We start from the raw sequence: 16177 nt of genomic DNA, 5'->3' as shown, positions 1-16177 counted from the left end.
AGTTCACTTTTACCAGAGTTAAATCTGTCCCTCAAGGGGAGATGATAAGAGGTTGATAAAATTATGCAGAGTATAGAGAAACTGGCTAGAGCGCAGGTTTTTTCTTCCTCTCATGTTCTACTGCAATTCAGGGATGTCCAGTGAAATTGCTTGGGTGAAGATTCAGGTCCAACGAAAGGACTTTCACACAACACTACATAATTTTTGAAAATCACCGCCATTAGAAGTCATGCTGGCCACTGGGTTTGTAAGAAGGAGTTACAACACAATCCTAATCTCACATTGTGCCAGTGCAATGACTGCTGCTCCAGCCAAGAGTGTAGCAAATGTAAACCATGCTTGTGGCACTTGAGTGTAAGTGGTGCTGGCAGCAAGGCCTGCACCAGCCTGCCAGTGCTGGACCCAAAAGGAGTGCCCAAAAGAGCAGGTAAGCTCAGCCGGGTGGCACAGGGGTGGGAGAGGGCAGAATAAGGCAGCAAGGGGTTAATCAGGCCTGTAAGGGGGCAGGATTGGCAGCAGCAGTGCACACTGCTTCCTGTTCCCCCTCTTGGGCCTGGTGGGGCTTCTTGGACTTGTGCTAGCGATTTTACTGGCTCAGAGTCAAGTAACACCATTTCGCAGGCTGGGGCTTTACCTGGGGTAAGGGAACAAAAGTCTTCTTCCCATGAGGAGGTATCCCGTCTGCTCCTAGCTAGTGTAGGGTAGAGCTTGGGTTATGCAGCCCCACTACTTCGGCAGTGGTTTGGATTGATCTATTAGTGTCATCAAGAATAGATATAAAATGCTTGTGTCACACCTCCAGTCTCATTTATTTCCAAGGGGTAAGATGTTAGAAGGGGTGTGGTGCCAGGGTTGGTACCCGAGACAAGAGAAAACTGGAGGCATACAGTCTCTTTGTAATATTTGCTTGATTTACCACTGTACAAGTTAAGTATTGGATGGGGGTACATAGCAGAACTTTTATGAACCCACAAACTCTCCTGCAAGTAACATCAGGGTACATCTTCAGCTGTCATTTCATGACCTCAAGATGCTCCAGTTCTTAGCTTATCCTTTTGGTTAGAGAGAACAGAAGGCACTGAAATTCTTTTTTAAATGTTTCTTTAAAGAATGGTCCAGCTAGGACCATTATTGTTAAGCTTCCATGGTTGCCTTCACTGGGACCATGCCAAAGATGGAGGTTCCACACTTTGTTGCAAAAAAGAATTGTTCGCTGCTTTCTTCTGCAGTAATAGCGCTCCTAGTAATAGCAAATTTCTTCAACATTCCTACTACTTTTTCCAGTTTTTCCAATCCAGTCTCTGTCTCTCACAGATCAAATTTGCTTTCCTCTTGTTACCAAGAAGCAGTTATTTTCTAGCTTCTTTTGTCATCTCCAGACTGCTGAAACTGGGAGAGGGGGGAGGGTCTGCATCATATACACTCTCACCTTTGCCTCTCCCCTCAGGTCTATTATATGGCATTTGATAAAGCTCCGATTCCTTCTGTGAAAGCCACCTTCTATGAAAATCATTACATAGTGTCACAGCCCAGGGACCACATGAACTTTACGTACACCTGGCCCAATGATTCAATACCTCAGTCAGCAGCATGTGTGCTCTATCCAGTTTTTAGGTAACCTTCCCTCACAAGATTTTAACACACCACGAGAGAATCAACTACTGTTCCCAATTTAGTTCTTATGTATCCTACAATCCCAAGGGCCTGGCTATACTATGAAAGCACAGGGTGCAATTCTAGACAAATAAACCAAATGTTGAGTGCACGTTCTTGCTCATATTCGCCTCATTTGCCAAACACACTAACAGGTGAGTTTATTGGGCCAACTGCCTTCTGGTAGTTGCCACCACCTCTTCTACACAGCCAGTCCTTCAGCCACAGGGATGTTGAAGTCTGACAGGCCAGCTCTTGCAGAGTTCCCCCATCTTCAGGGGACTCAAGCCTGAAGACTCTGGTTCCCTTCATGGTAGGAAGATGAGTGACCCAGGTTGGACTTGGATGAATCTCAGTTCCTTCGAACTCACACAGGCACAATGCTAGGCATAACTAGGTCATTTGACACCCGGGGCCCATAAATTTTGACAATCCCCCTTATATGACAAAATTATTTCTCATAATAGTCATGATATGAAATAATAAACACCAGAAAATAAACACAGTGAACATTTCGCCACAAGCAGTGGATGAAAGTGCTGTGAATGTTTAGAATCCACTTTCAAAGTCACCTAAGCCAGTGACCAGCAACAACCAAACTTTCCACTAGTGACATCACTAGAGTTGGTGTCACCCAGTGCAGTAACTCATGGTGCCCCCCTTACCATTAACTTTTTTTTTTTTTTTTGCTATATAACAGTACAAGTTACCCAACAAATCAGTAACCAACAAAATATCAGTGGCCAATTTGATGATACTCACACAACTGAATAGGAGTTTTAGTCTTAGCTCAGATACATGGAAATGAAAACCAACTCATACTAACACCTTATGGCAATGGATCCCAAACTGTTTCGACTGGCACTGCCCTTGACCTACTGGGCATAGTTCCCCATTATGGCTGCAATCCTATATAGGGTGGTTGGTTTTTTGCGAAGATTCCACAGCTCCCCATCTGGTTTCCACAGCTTCCTGGGGAGCCTCGGCTCACAGTTTGGGATCCATTACCTTATGGTCTCCTTGCTATGTCATAGTGACACCTCACCTCACTGGCTCTTGGAACAATAAAGGCCCAATCCTATCCAATTTTACAGCACCGGTGCAGTCGCAATGCAGCCCCAAGGTAAGGGAACAAGTGTTCCCATAACTTAAGAAGGCCTCTGTGACTGCATCCCCACTACAGGATGCAGTGCATGCCCCATTGGCACAGCTGCACTGGCACTGGAAAATTGGATAGGATTGGGCCCTAAGTCTCATAGTTCAGTTTTGAGAAGGAAATCCACTTTTTGTTATATAAGGTAGTTGTGTTTCTTCCTGGTTATTTGGCTATTATATTTGAAAGAACACAGATAATTCAACATGGTTTGTTTCATTACAGTCTACATTAGATTACCAATCAAATGAAATGTTACTTTATGTTATTGTTCATAAATGCCAAGGTTTCCACAGTTTTGCCCACATTTTGTCACACCCCCCCATGCAGTTCACCCTCTGCCCCTCAGGATATCACTCCCTATAATAATGTTTTTATTTACATACTGCCTCAGATTTCTCATCAGATATTGCTCAAGGTAGTTTACATATGGGTTTATTTAAAGAATAGGCTTAAAGTTACTATTACTATGTTATATTACTATATTATTATTATGTTATGTTATATTACTATACTATGTTATTATGTTATGTTATACTACTATTACTATTATATTACTATATATATTATGTTATATTACTATATCTCTCTCTCTCTCTCTACACACACACACACACACACACACACACACAACTATTACTACTTATTACTATGAAAGGCATTAAGTTTTTCAGAGAATAAATACAACACACATACAATGCTAAAACAATAAAGCTAAGCTTCTAAGCTTTACTTATCCCTACCTTTCACCAGAAACGGGATCTTTTCTGCTTCTGAGCATATGCAAAAGCTAGCTTTCTATCCGTACATGGTACGTGTCTGATGCAAGCAGGAGTCCATGATCAAGTGGCAATGCCCAACCACACCACACCCAACTGCAGGGGTTTTTATACCTTAAACTCGCCACCAACCAGGAGTCCATGTTACGTGAAAATCCCCTTTTTCCTTTTAAGTTGTGATTTTATATCTGGTTATAAGCCAAACTTCTCACAGGTCCAATTTTCAAAACCCTGGTAAAAGTCACAAGTTTACACAACCTCTACCTCTCCATGCACACAGCAACAAAGACTGTAGCAACAAAGACTCTAGCAATGCAAAAGTGTCTCCTGATCCAATCACTGTTATGCAAACCCATTAAACCTCAACACACAGGACAATCAAGTCAAGTCAAGCTCATGGTGACCACATCCCCATCCCCCAGTCAAGGAGTCTGGAAGAGTATCACTGTAAATCGTTGCTTATATGTCTCATTTGTTGTAGCTTAATCACTCTTAAGTACCTTATGCAAACTGCCTTCCCCCCCACCCTAGGAGGTCAGCCATGGCTGGTAGCTGACTTCCTGATCTTGCATGCTCCATGTGTCCCACTGTGTGTAGTGAGCATGCACATCCAGGACAGCTCTAGGCCACATCCGGGTCATTCAGGTCAGCATCCAGGTCAGCAAAAACCCTTTTAAGAGAAGGCAGCCATGTGCTCCCTCTCTCTCTCTCTGGCTGCCCTTCCAAGGCAGAGGTCCTCCATAGGACTCTTCCCCACCCCCTATCCAACTGCTCCTCAGGACAGGTAACTATATCTTTCATCTGGAACCTTTTCCCTTCTCCCCCCCTTTTTTTTCTCCCCTTCTCTACCCATCTTTAGTTAGCAACTGGGTTGGCAGATCAGGGACCCCTAAAATCCTTCCCTACAACCTATCCTTTTCTGATTTCCTCAGATGCACCAAATACTGCTCACATGCAACCACCATGAAAGCTAGGTACAATATATATTCAAGAACTAGAACCAAGAAATGTGCATTATGTTTACCTTTGTGCTTTTGTAATAAAACTATACTGAAAGTTGTCTTTCAGTCTCTTTTCAAGCTAAAAAGGAATTACGCTGTCTTGTTATCTAGCCTGCGATCCTGAAGTTTCCAAAAGGGTAATATAATAATTTCCCTTAAAACATAATAGCCCTTTTTGGTAACATCCAGTCCAGCTGAATCTTCTGGACTATGATGCAATCCTCTGAGGCTACTGTTGGCACTCACTTTGACCCATCCCAACTGGAGAATGACAGCTGCAGCCAATTTCCAATTAGCACAACCTGGATGTCCATGCTCAGCTTAGATGTGCTGTCATGTTCTCACCAGGCACCATAATGAAACTCAGATAAAGGGCTTCTTTCTCACTTCCAATTAGCTGGATTTACACAGCTGCTGTAAGATGACTGGAGGATCACAAAATGGAGTCAAAACGAAGTCCATGGTTTTAACTTTTTTGTTACAAGAAGCATGCTGGATTGTTCACACTTTGTCTGTAACTTTCTAAGCTTCCAGCCAGCCTTCTGTAAAAGAAAGTAGCTAGCTCTATTATAGAAACAGAACCCTATTCTGAAGTTGTAACTCCAAACCCTTTACCTAACTTCACAAGATGGTGGAAATGGCAGGAAATCTCCATATTCAGGGAAAGTATGCCATGTATATCAGTTGCTGGTGAGAAATAGAGTGAGGAAGAGCTATTGCTTTCACATCCTATTTGCATGCTTCCTGAAAACATCTGCAACTCTGTGCAGTGGAATTCTGGTCTAGAAGGGACATTGGTCTGATCCGGCAGGGCTCTTCATACATTCTGACCCAGTGACTTCACTGACTTTTCTTGATATGTGATTTTCACAATGCAAACCTGAGGCACTGTGCATCACAAGTAAATAACTATAGTATCTGCAGCCAGCTGTTGCAGATTATAGTCCTCAGAAGCAGACATCACTGTGTAATGTAGTTTTACTTCACTGTTGCACACCCTGCACAATGAGATGCAGTGGTTTTACATGCTGACAGTTTGAGAGATTTATCTGCAATTGCAGAGATGGGGAACTTGCACTGGGTTCAGAAAAATGTGATCTTTACAACATGGGTCACAAAATAGCTGTACTGTCCAGAGTAAAAGTTTAGGCCAAAAATAAGGGGGGAAAGGTACACACTGACTCCCTGAGTTATGGATTGCTGAGTCCAGTGGCGTGCTAGAGGATGCAGGGGGCTGCAGGCTATGCCAGGTGATGCTCACGGGGGGGGGGGTGATGTGCACTAGTGACCAAAATCGCTAAAATTGTGGTTTGTAGGAATAATGCCATCATGTTATATACCATTCGATGCGTAATTTACAGCAGAATGCAATGAAAAACCCAGTAAAAATGTCTGTGTTCTATCAACAGATATAGCCAAAAAACCAGTAAGGTGGGGCAATGATATGTCACCATACCCACCACCCAATCATTGCCCTGCCCACTGCATGGGAGGAGGTCCATCATGGGGGAGATACACCGGCCTCCTGCACCGGATGAAGCAAACCCTAATGACACCACTGGCTGACAGCCCAATCCTATGCATGTCTACTCAGAAGTAAATCCCATTAGAGTCAATGGGGCTTACTCCTAGGAAAGTGTGGATAGGATTGGGCTGTAAGTCAGCACTTTCATGCAGGTGCAGTATATACTTCGTGGTGCTTTTGTACAGTTGCAATAGCTCTGCGCTAGCAGGCTGCTTTGAGATTTGTACATTCTAACATCTAGACAGATGTCTAGAATGGAACCAGTATGTACTTTGGGGACCAAGTGTAGACGTAATTGAACTTAAATACTCATAAATATTAATGGAATAGCGGTTGTGATATTCTCCTTGTTGTACTGTAACTCATGAGAAAGAAGTGGAAGTGGACTGCAATTAAATTTAGCTAGTATGCAAGATGACTTATTTTAAATTCATCTTCCAATTAAGTCAGTAAACTTTCTTCAGTGAAAAAGATTAATAATTAGGAGGGGGAAAAAATAAACGGAGGTAATTTATTTGCTTTCTCATCACTTATCTTTTTCACCTTAATGAGCACTTAATATGTAAATTATACTATGCACTTTTTAAAAATAAGACAGAGGAATGCTATTTTCTTATGATCCACATTGAAATAAACTGCAGTCATGATTCAGTTTCCCACTTTTCAGCTATGGACGGTTTATTGATCCATATGATAGTGATGCTCTTAATGAGTTCCGATGCCTGGCTAGAACAATGCTTGACCAGATCAATGGTGCCATGTTCTTTTGGCTCAGCAGCATGCAACCAGGCATCTGTGAAGTGTCATAGAGAACAATGGGTTTTGTTTGCCAAGTTGCCTGTGATCAAGTAAGGGAAACACCAGGAGAATACCTTCAATAGGTATAGAGATCCCTCTGGAATGTACGTAGAAGTTGGATTGCCAGGATTCAAGTGGAGAAACAGCAAGGAGGTTGAGTCAAAAACGGTCAGCTCCCAATGGTGCACAGAACAAGAGCCAAAACCAGCCTTATTCTGATCTCCTAGCTGGGAGACATTTATGCACAAGACAGGAGAGTGAGTCTGCCTTCCCTCCAAAGAGGTTCCAAAACTCAACAGTAACTGAGGGTGTTGGCATCGAAAATGGGGAAGCATTGAAGTGAAGCGAAGTGCTTGAAGTGAAACCCTTCTGGAACAGCTCCCAGGAGCATTCATTACACAATGGATAACTCAGTACTTAGGAATGTAATTACATCAATTCCATGATACTGAGAACCCAATCCTATGTACCTCTTCCATAGCTGAAGAATGGGAAATTGAATCATGATTGCAGTTTATTTCAATGTGAATCATAAGGGCACATTTGTGCCCCTCAGCACTGGTAGAGCATTGCTGCTAGCCAGCCCTCACAGGGGTGAGGGATAGTGTCAGTAGAGCACCAGTGCTCTGCCGCTCGGCGGTCATGTGGACCAATGAGCAGCGGAGTGGTAAGTGAGGACATGGGGGAGGAGGTGTTCCAGGGCAGGGGGAGGCAGAGGGAGGGCGGGGGAGGGGGAGGGTGAGGTGTTCTGGGGGAGGGAGCGGGGCAGAAGGGAAAGCTCCACCGGATCCTGATCCTCCGTATTGCGCTGCCCACCTGACACAGAGGCTCTTAATTCTACACCAACCCTTGGGTCACCATAGAATTGAATAGCCCCATTGTTGGGCTACTCACCTTACCTGAGGGAAGGGGAAAAAGTCCCCTTCTCCCAAGGAGCCACTGGCGCTGCGCACTGTGTGCATGCAGGATGCAGCGGCAGCCATTTTCGACTCTGCTGCAGCCCCGCCTGCCGGGGCAGCTCAGGATTGGGTTGCCCGTTTCTTCACATTCCAGCCCATGGGAATTCTACATCAGTGGTGTCATGGACAACAATTGTGAACAATAAATTGAAGTGCTTTGTGTTATCAATTGAAAATTAGGGAGTGAAACCGAAGGGCTTTGACCAGTATATACCCACTCATCCCCCTCCCACCCTCATTTAGCATTCAGCAATGGTACCTGAAAATCTGAAGTACCCTGCTAACTGGGAAAAGAGGGTGACCATTTTTCAAGTGGTGCTCCTTTCATATTTAGCAGGGTGAGAGTAAATATCCCTCTTCACTCCAACATATCATCTTTTCTGGTGGTTGTTTACCGGTGTTTCTTCTGTATCTTTACAGATTGTGAGCCCTTTTATTATTATTATTAACTTTATTTTTACCCCACCTTTCTCCCCAAGGGGACTCAAGGCGGCTTACAAACAAGGTTAAAAACAAATTACAAAACATAATTTAAAAACAGATAAAAACATAACATATCATAAAAACAGTAGTCAGATAAGAAAAAAAAATAACCAGGTAAAAGAGCATAGCGCAGCAAATTAGAAAAGGATCAGGCCTGTAACCAGATGTTAAAAAAGATATTTAAAAATGTTAAAAAAAGATGTTAAAAAGGCCAGGAACTCAGAAGGCTTGTCTAAACAGAAGGGTCTTCAGGCCTCGCTGAAAAGTTTCAAGAGAGGGAGCAGTTCTTAAGTCAAGGGGAAGGGAATACCATAGCGTTGATGCCACTACTGAGAAGGCCCTATTTCTTGCCGCAGCCCCACGTACCTCCCTAGGCAGCGGCACTTGTAAAAAGGCCTTCTCTGATGACCTAAGAGGACGAGCCGGATTGTACGGGAGTAGGCGATCTCTAAGATACCCTGGCCCAGAGCAGTATAGGGCTTTAAAGGTCAAAAGGGCTTTAAAGTATAGGGCTTACATTTGAGATAGGGCAGGGAACCATTCAGTTATTTTATTTTCTCTCTACATGGCGTTGTGAACTTTTTCTTTGGTATGGAAAAAAACAGTGTATAAATACTCCTAATAATAATCTGAAGGTGGCAGTGCTCTCTGCTTCTCCCTTTCAGGTTTCCAGCAACAAGAGCCCAGACACGAAGCTGATGAGGTCTTTCAGTGCACTGAAAAGTAGAGCAGAGAGTTTTGGCAGGGTCTGGTGGTACTGAATGGCAAGTGAGTGAAGCAGATAGAAAGAAGGGGTGGGGGATACTTTCATCTATCAATTCCTCCTCAGCATCCCTCAGATGCTGCTGCTCATTTTTCCATAAAGAGAATGACTACACTCAGCCACCTGCTTACTAGTAGGCTAGATCGCAATGCACCATCAGTCCTTGCACACATGGACAGGATCACATACAAGGAACTCCACACACTCACCTGCAGAACACGAGTTGGTGTCGGGTTAAGAAAGGGAAAAGTGAGAAAGCAGAGCCATTCAAAAAGTGTTAGAAATGCTGATCTAAAGAGAAATTACCATCAAGACCACCCACGGCACAACCCCTTTTGGTTCCTGACCCTGTATCCTGATATATCCCACATGAGATGCTTGCTTATCCAAGCTAGTTACTGGCTGCCTGAAGGCCTCCTGCTTTCTCAGGGCATGAGCTGCATTCCTGTAGTGGGGGAGCACTCACAGAGGCCTCCCAGCATTTCTTCCCTTATTTCAGAGCTGCATTGCAACCGGCAACTCAATTCTGAGCTGTCTGGGGCGTGCAGCTTTGGTGGCACTGAAAATGGCTGCCACCAGATCCTGCGCGCCTTGGGCTACTGCAGGTGGCACCTCGGGAAGGGGATTTTCATCCCCTTCTCCCAGGTATGGGAAGTAGCCCTGCAATGGGGCTACTCAAGTTACCACATGGGATAAAGGCATTCGTGTAGGGCACCGAGCCCTGCCTCCCTCCCTCCCCCTGGCACGCCTCCCGCCCACCCTCTCCCCGCCTCCCATTTCCCAGTCACGCCTCCTCCCCGCCCTCTTTCTGCCCTCCGCCTGCCTCTCCCCACCCCGGAACACCTTCTCCCCGCCCCTCCCCGCCCCCACTTACTGTTCCATGGCTCGGTGGTCTGTGCACAGGTGCTGGCCCAGCGGTAAGCCTTGCAAATGTGCCCACATTTGCAACAGTGTGCACTAGCAGGAAGCTGGTACGCTGAGCTCAGGATTGGGCTCTGCATTGGCACTGGAAAACTGGAGAGGATTGGGCCCTGAAAGATCTTCATGCATTCTGCATTGCTAACTCACATCTGAATGTCTATGCCACCTCTGTCTTCCTCCAACTCCCTCCTCAAAACCTGCCTTTCCATGAAGTCCATGGCACAATGTTGAGTCCCTACCACCAAATGAAACATGGACTGCAACCCTATGCATGTCCCCTTTCAAGTAAGACCCATTTTAATGGGATTTGCTCCCATGTAAGTGCAAGGATTGCAGCCTAAATACATAATGAACTAACAGCATGTTGGTCCCCTGCATACCCTCCCCTCTATCTTCTTCCTCATACTCTGTTGCTTCCCGTGTTTAAATTTTAGATTGCAAACTCTTTAAGGCAAGGATCTGTCATCTTGCATTTTTTTGTATTTACTTGATGATGATGATGATGATGATGATGATATAAAGTAGAGGTAATGGTGTAGGTGGTGGTAGCAGCTCATGGGAAATTTATGACAGTTTCAAGGAATAAAATGAGAGTTTCAATAACATTCGCTAATTTTCTCACAGGATAGTTATGGTGATGGGTTACTCATTCATAGTCAGAGCTGGTTTGACACTGTATGTGCTACAGTATCTCCAGTGAAAACAGAAGATTGCTCTCTACTAAAGGGTTAAGGGAAAAAACCTGAACCTAAAAGTTGATCTAGTTGCTTCTTCTTGCAAGATTTCATTAAAGTCCTTGTCACATAAATCACAATGAATTTAGATGTCAAAAAATGAAATTACAAGGTTGAAATGAGATAAAAGAACCAAAAGTGGCTGCAGCAGGTTATTCCTATGACTGGAAATGTCATGCGCAATTGATTGTCTTTTTAGAGCAGGTCCCTTGAGAAATTTTGGACAACCTGTGCTTGCCTTGTAGCTTTCTTCCAATCCCTATTCCAGGCCAGGCCGACATAAGATGAAAGGCACTACCAACACTGCTCATTTGCAGAACAGATAGCATTTAGAATACAGAGAATTTTAAATTCTACACTCATGATTTTGAACTCTTTGCTATGAACTGTGAAGGAAAGAGTGGCGCTTAGCTAAGCTCCAGCTATCTGTGGTGATCCATTGGGCTTCTGTGGCCTCAGATCCCCACCACAGAACTTGTGGCCCTTGGATGTTTGCTTCTGAGGGGTGGGGCAGGGTACTGGGATAGCACTGGATATACCATCAGGAGCTGCAGCCTGAACCAGAAAGAATAAGTGCCTGCTCAATGGATCCTCACCCCAGTTTCTGAACTGGAAAAACAATTCTATTAATTGAGAGGTGAGTACTTATCTGAGTATTCTGATCAACCCCTCTGAACGTCGTGCAATCTCTTTGGCAAGATTCAATGTGTTTCCATCCAAGGTTACAGAAGGCAGATATAGGCAAATACCATATAAAGAACGCCTCTGCCCTTGTAATTTGGGAAATGTTGAATCAATCATAGACATTCTTTTTTATTGTCCTCGGCACACTAGATCCCGCCACACTTACATGACTCCACTTCTCGGCAAAATGAATGGACTTTCGGATGAGGCAAAACTGAAGTGTCTCCTAAATGACTGCTCACCAGATGTGCTAGAGGGAATTTCTAAATTTTTACTTTTGGTGATTTCCAAGCCTTCTTAATGTAATTTGTTAAAAATGTTGATATTTTATGTTGAACTGTAAATGTTTTATTAGTAATTTAGTATCTTAACTCCGTTTTTGATAAACGGGATTAGGACTAATTATGTTTTCTCTTATGATTTCTCTATCTATGCCTAATAAAGGTTTATTCATTCAAATTGAGAGGTGGCTTTTAAAATCTCTTTGCAAACAAGCAGTTCTCAAAGCAGTTTGCATAGAATAAGAAAACTGCTCCCTGTTCCAAAGGACCTCACATTCCAAAAGAGACACAAAGGAGACACTAGCAATAGCAACACTATGGGAGGGTTGAACAGGGACAAGGATCTCTCCTGCTGAATAAATATATACACTTTAAAAATGGGCCTCTTTGGCAGTTCGCAGGGGTTCATTTTATCTTACAAACTAAAAGTCAAACCAGCGTTGGGGGCAGGAGAAAGGGATAAGTCATGATAACAAGGGATGAAGGTGAGCAAATGCAGTTGCATGCATTCATAGTTTTGTTTCAGTTGGAGATGACATCTACACCAATGAAGTCAAAAATTGTATCAAAAGATGGGCTTTGAATAGGGTTGGCCCATCCATGAACCCCCAACAGAGATGGTTGCCGTAGGCAACACATTGGCAGGGGGCGCTCACCTCTGTCCCCTCACTCAGCTCCACGGCTTCTTTACCTCCCATTTCCTGGATTGGAAAAGTGGGATGGAGCAGAAGAAGAAAATATGGAGGAGAGGACACTGGTGCACTCGAGCACTGAAGAGGCTCTGCTCTCTTCCTTGTTTTGCAGTCCAGGGATTGGGGGCAGCCGAGGCTGGCACAGGTAAGGGTGGGGGTAATATAATAATAATAATATACAGTATTTATATACCGCCTTTCTTGGTCTTTATTCAAGACTTTATTCAAGGCGGTTTACACAGGCAGGCTTATTAAATCCACGCAGGGATTTTTACAAATTGAAAGAAGGTTCTCTCTTTCAAGAACCACCACATTCAAGATGTTACACTCCGATCTGGTTTAACATGCTGGCCTCCATCCTCCCACGCTCCGAGCAGATGGAACAGCTCAGCTGCAGCTTGCCAGCTGCTTCAAGGTCGCACGGTGCCGGTGGCCTCGAACTGGCGACCTTGTGGATGTTAATCTTCAGGCAAATGGAGGCTCTACCCTCTAGACCAGACCTCCTGCCCACAGCATTTGGGTAGCATTTGGCACACTACGTTTCATGAAGTCTTGGACTGGCCTTCACTTGGAGGAGGGATATGATGGAAACGAACATGGTCGTGCCATGTAGATATTCCTAATGGAATGTCCAGGCATAAGAACTAATGAGAGAAGTCTTGTGTGGACATTGGATGCTGCCCTTTCTTACAGAACATGTGGGAGTATGATGACCAGTCTACAGCTAGGTGTTCCATTGTTCATCCTCACTTTTCCAGGGACAGCATTTCTCTACAGAAGCAAGTGCTGCACCTGGGAAGAGATTCTCCCTGTGGCATAAAACAATAGGAATCTGGCAGGCAACATTATGGGGAGGATCTCTCCCAGGTACAGCTTTTGCTGTTCAGACAAGCACTGCCCACGAGAGAGTGAAAGGGTGGACCTGTGAGTACATCAGGGGCAAGGGTTATTATGCTCCCTGACATCCAAATAGGGCAAGGTGATAGAAGCATTTCAGAGACTCATGGCACAATCCTAACCCCCGAGTTAGGCTAGCACAAGTCACTTGCGCTGACCCAGGGGGTATTTGTGCCACCCAAAAGTCATGTTTTTGCTGACTTAGGAGTCGGGAAGGTCAGCACAAGGAGTTGCGCTGGCCTCCCTGCGCCGGATCCAGGCCCAGTGAGATAAGTTTGCATTGGCTGAGCTTGGCCAACTCAGGGGTCTGGGAAGGTGTGGGGAGGGCAGGGAGGAGGCATTTCAGGGCAGGGGGAGGGCAGGCAGTGGGCATTCCCGTGTGGGCAGGGAGCAGGAGGCAAGGACAGGATCCAGCAGTTATGCCGGATCCTGACTCCGTTCCCAGGCAGCATAGTGCAGCCCCTGGCCACTCTGTTCTGCTCAGATCTGAGCCACCTCATCAGGTGGCTCAGAGTCAAGTAGACCCATTGGGGCCACTGCAGTGTGACATGGGTAAGGGGAAAGTTTTCCCCTTGGGTTGCACTGCTTTTGGCCCCAAACTTGCACTGGATGCAGCTCAGGCCTCCTGGCTTGCCTGCTCCAGCGCACATTAGGATTGGGCTGCCCCAGCAGAATCCTACACATGTCTACTCAGAAGTAAGTCCCATTATGTTCAGCGGTGCTTACATCCAGGAAGGTGTGCATAGGGTTGCATACTTAGCCTTTTTTACACTTGCTTCTTAAATGAAACCTGCCAACGTTGATGGTTAAATCACCAGTGGCTTCCAAAGCACTTTGCCGCAGTCCAGAGAGATTGACCAATTTAGACAGGCTTCATCCTTGCATGCAGCTTTGAGACATCTTTTGAGCACAGATAACAATCACCTCAATATATTACTAAGATTATTTTTCCATGTCAGCAATGAATATACCTGCCAAGAGGATGTTATATTATACTCACGAAGAGAAGGCAGGAGGTGGCCCATAAGCCAAACTCTCCATTAAGATGCTGTCCTCCCTGTGAGGGCATTGAGAAACCCTTGGCCTAAGACAAATCATAATTAAGCCATGAGATACCTGCTCATTTGATGCAGGCAATTTAAGGGTTGTCAGGGCTTTCAAGTTATGTAAGCAGTTAAGTGTCTCTGCGAACAAGGCTACGTATCACCATAGACACTGAGAAGTCATATTAAATTGGTATCTTTCTGCTTCAGCTTTTAAAAGTCTCTTCTAGGTGAGAAATAAATTGAGTTCAGAAATGTTTCCTTGTCAGGACACTGCTTCAGAAATGACCTAATGTTGCAGTCTCAGCTCGACTGCAGCAGTGAAAACTTGTTATATCGATGCTGCTCGCCTAGTTCTGTCATTTAAATGTTGTCATTAGGCCATGATAGATGAGAAGAGATTCTCAATACACTTTTTCCTTGCGTTGTATTTTTATTTCCTCTTTTCGTAACTTCTGTTTGTTTTTTTTCCTCACAAAAGGAAGAACAAAGCACAACACATAATGAATAGTTAAGTGACGATTAAAGGGGAAAAAAATAGTTCTACTGGTAATTGCTTATAATATGTGTTCCAATATGCAATAAATGCATCCCATTTACCTACTTGCATTGCATTTCGTTTTCCTTCCATTTCTGCTGAATTAAGAAAGTTCCTTAACCATTCAGAAATAGAAACCATCCAGGCCTACTTAGGAAATGGAGAAAGAGGTATAACCAGAGATTAGACCAAACCTAACTAAATTCCTGCGTGGCGATGCTGTGGTGCTGGTGTGGTCTACGTTGCATTCTGCAGGGGAATTTCAGCTACTGGAGGTTCCTCAGGGTAAGGGAAATGTCCCCTTGCCCCTGGGTAAGCCACAGCAGCTGCTATGGGTCAACTCGAACCTGTGCCAGCTATAACACTGGCACAAGTCCGAGTTGATCCATGTAGATGGATTGGGCCCAAGAAGGAGGTTTGGATACGGTGCAGACCGGCACCATCAATGCAACCCCTCATGGACCTGATACACCCACACTGCCCCATTCCCTCACTCCATTACATTCCCTCCCCCACCCTCATGCTGTTCTTACTTGATCTAGCTTGATCTTACTTGATCTTGTGCACACTGACACCAGTGGGAAGCCTCCAGTCTTCCCACCAGCATGCTGGCTAAGAACACTTTCACAAAGCACTTAATGGGTACATTGTCCCGGCTCCTGGGGGAGGGGCAATGTTTGGTTACAAACCCACTTACGGATTTGTGGCCCCTTCTTCTTCGAGAGGGGGGCATTCTATCAGCAACCATTTAATGGGTGCTCTGCCCCTCCTCCTAGGAAAGGGGTGATGTTCAGTTACCAGCCTGCTTGACAGGATTGTGGTCCTGCTCATTGAGAGGGAGGATTTTTAACAGCACACTTAACGGATGCTCGGCCCCCACTGCTTTAGGGGCGATGTTACCAACCCGCTTAACAAGTGTGCTACTTGGAGAGGGGTGACATTCAGTCAACACCCCGCCAGCAGGTATGCTGCCCCTGTTCCTTGAGAGAGGGGTGAGGTTACCAACCTCCAGGGAGAGGTGTGAGGTTATGTCAACAATGTTGCTACCAACCTGCTTAACAGGCAGTGTTACCAACCGCTTTAATGGGCATGCTGTCCCTGCTCCAGTATGAGAGGTGGGATGTGCTGTCAACAACCTGCTAACAGGTACACAGCCCCTATTCCGTTGTAGAGAGGGGCGATGCCACCAACTCATTTAACAGGTAAGCAGTCCCTGCTCTGGTGAGGGAGGGGCAATGGTCTCCTCCAATGGATGACAACCTGCTTAGAAAGG

This window comes from Tiliqua scincoides, chromosome 4 (assembly GCF_035046505.1).
Source record: "Tiliqua scincoides isolate rTilSci1 chromosome 4, rTilSci1.hap2, whole genome shotgun sequence".
Lineage (NCBI taxonomy): Eukaryota > Metazoa > Chordata > Lepidosauria > Squamata > Scincidae > Tiliqua > Tiliqua scincoides.
Note: the sequence above shows the minus strand (reverse complement) of the source record.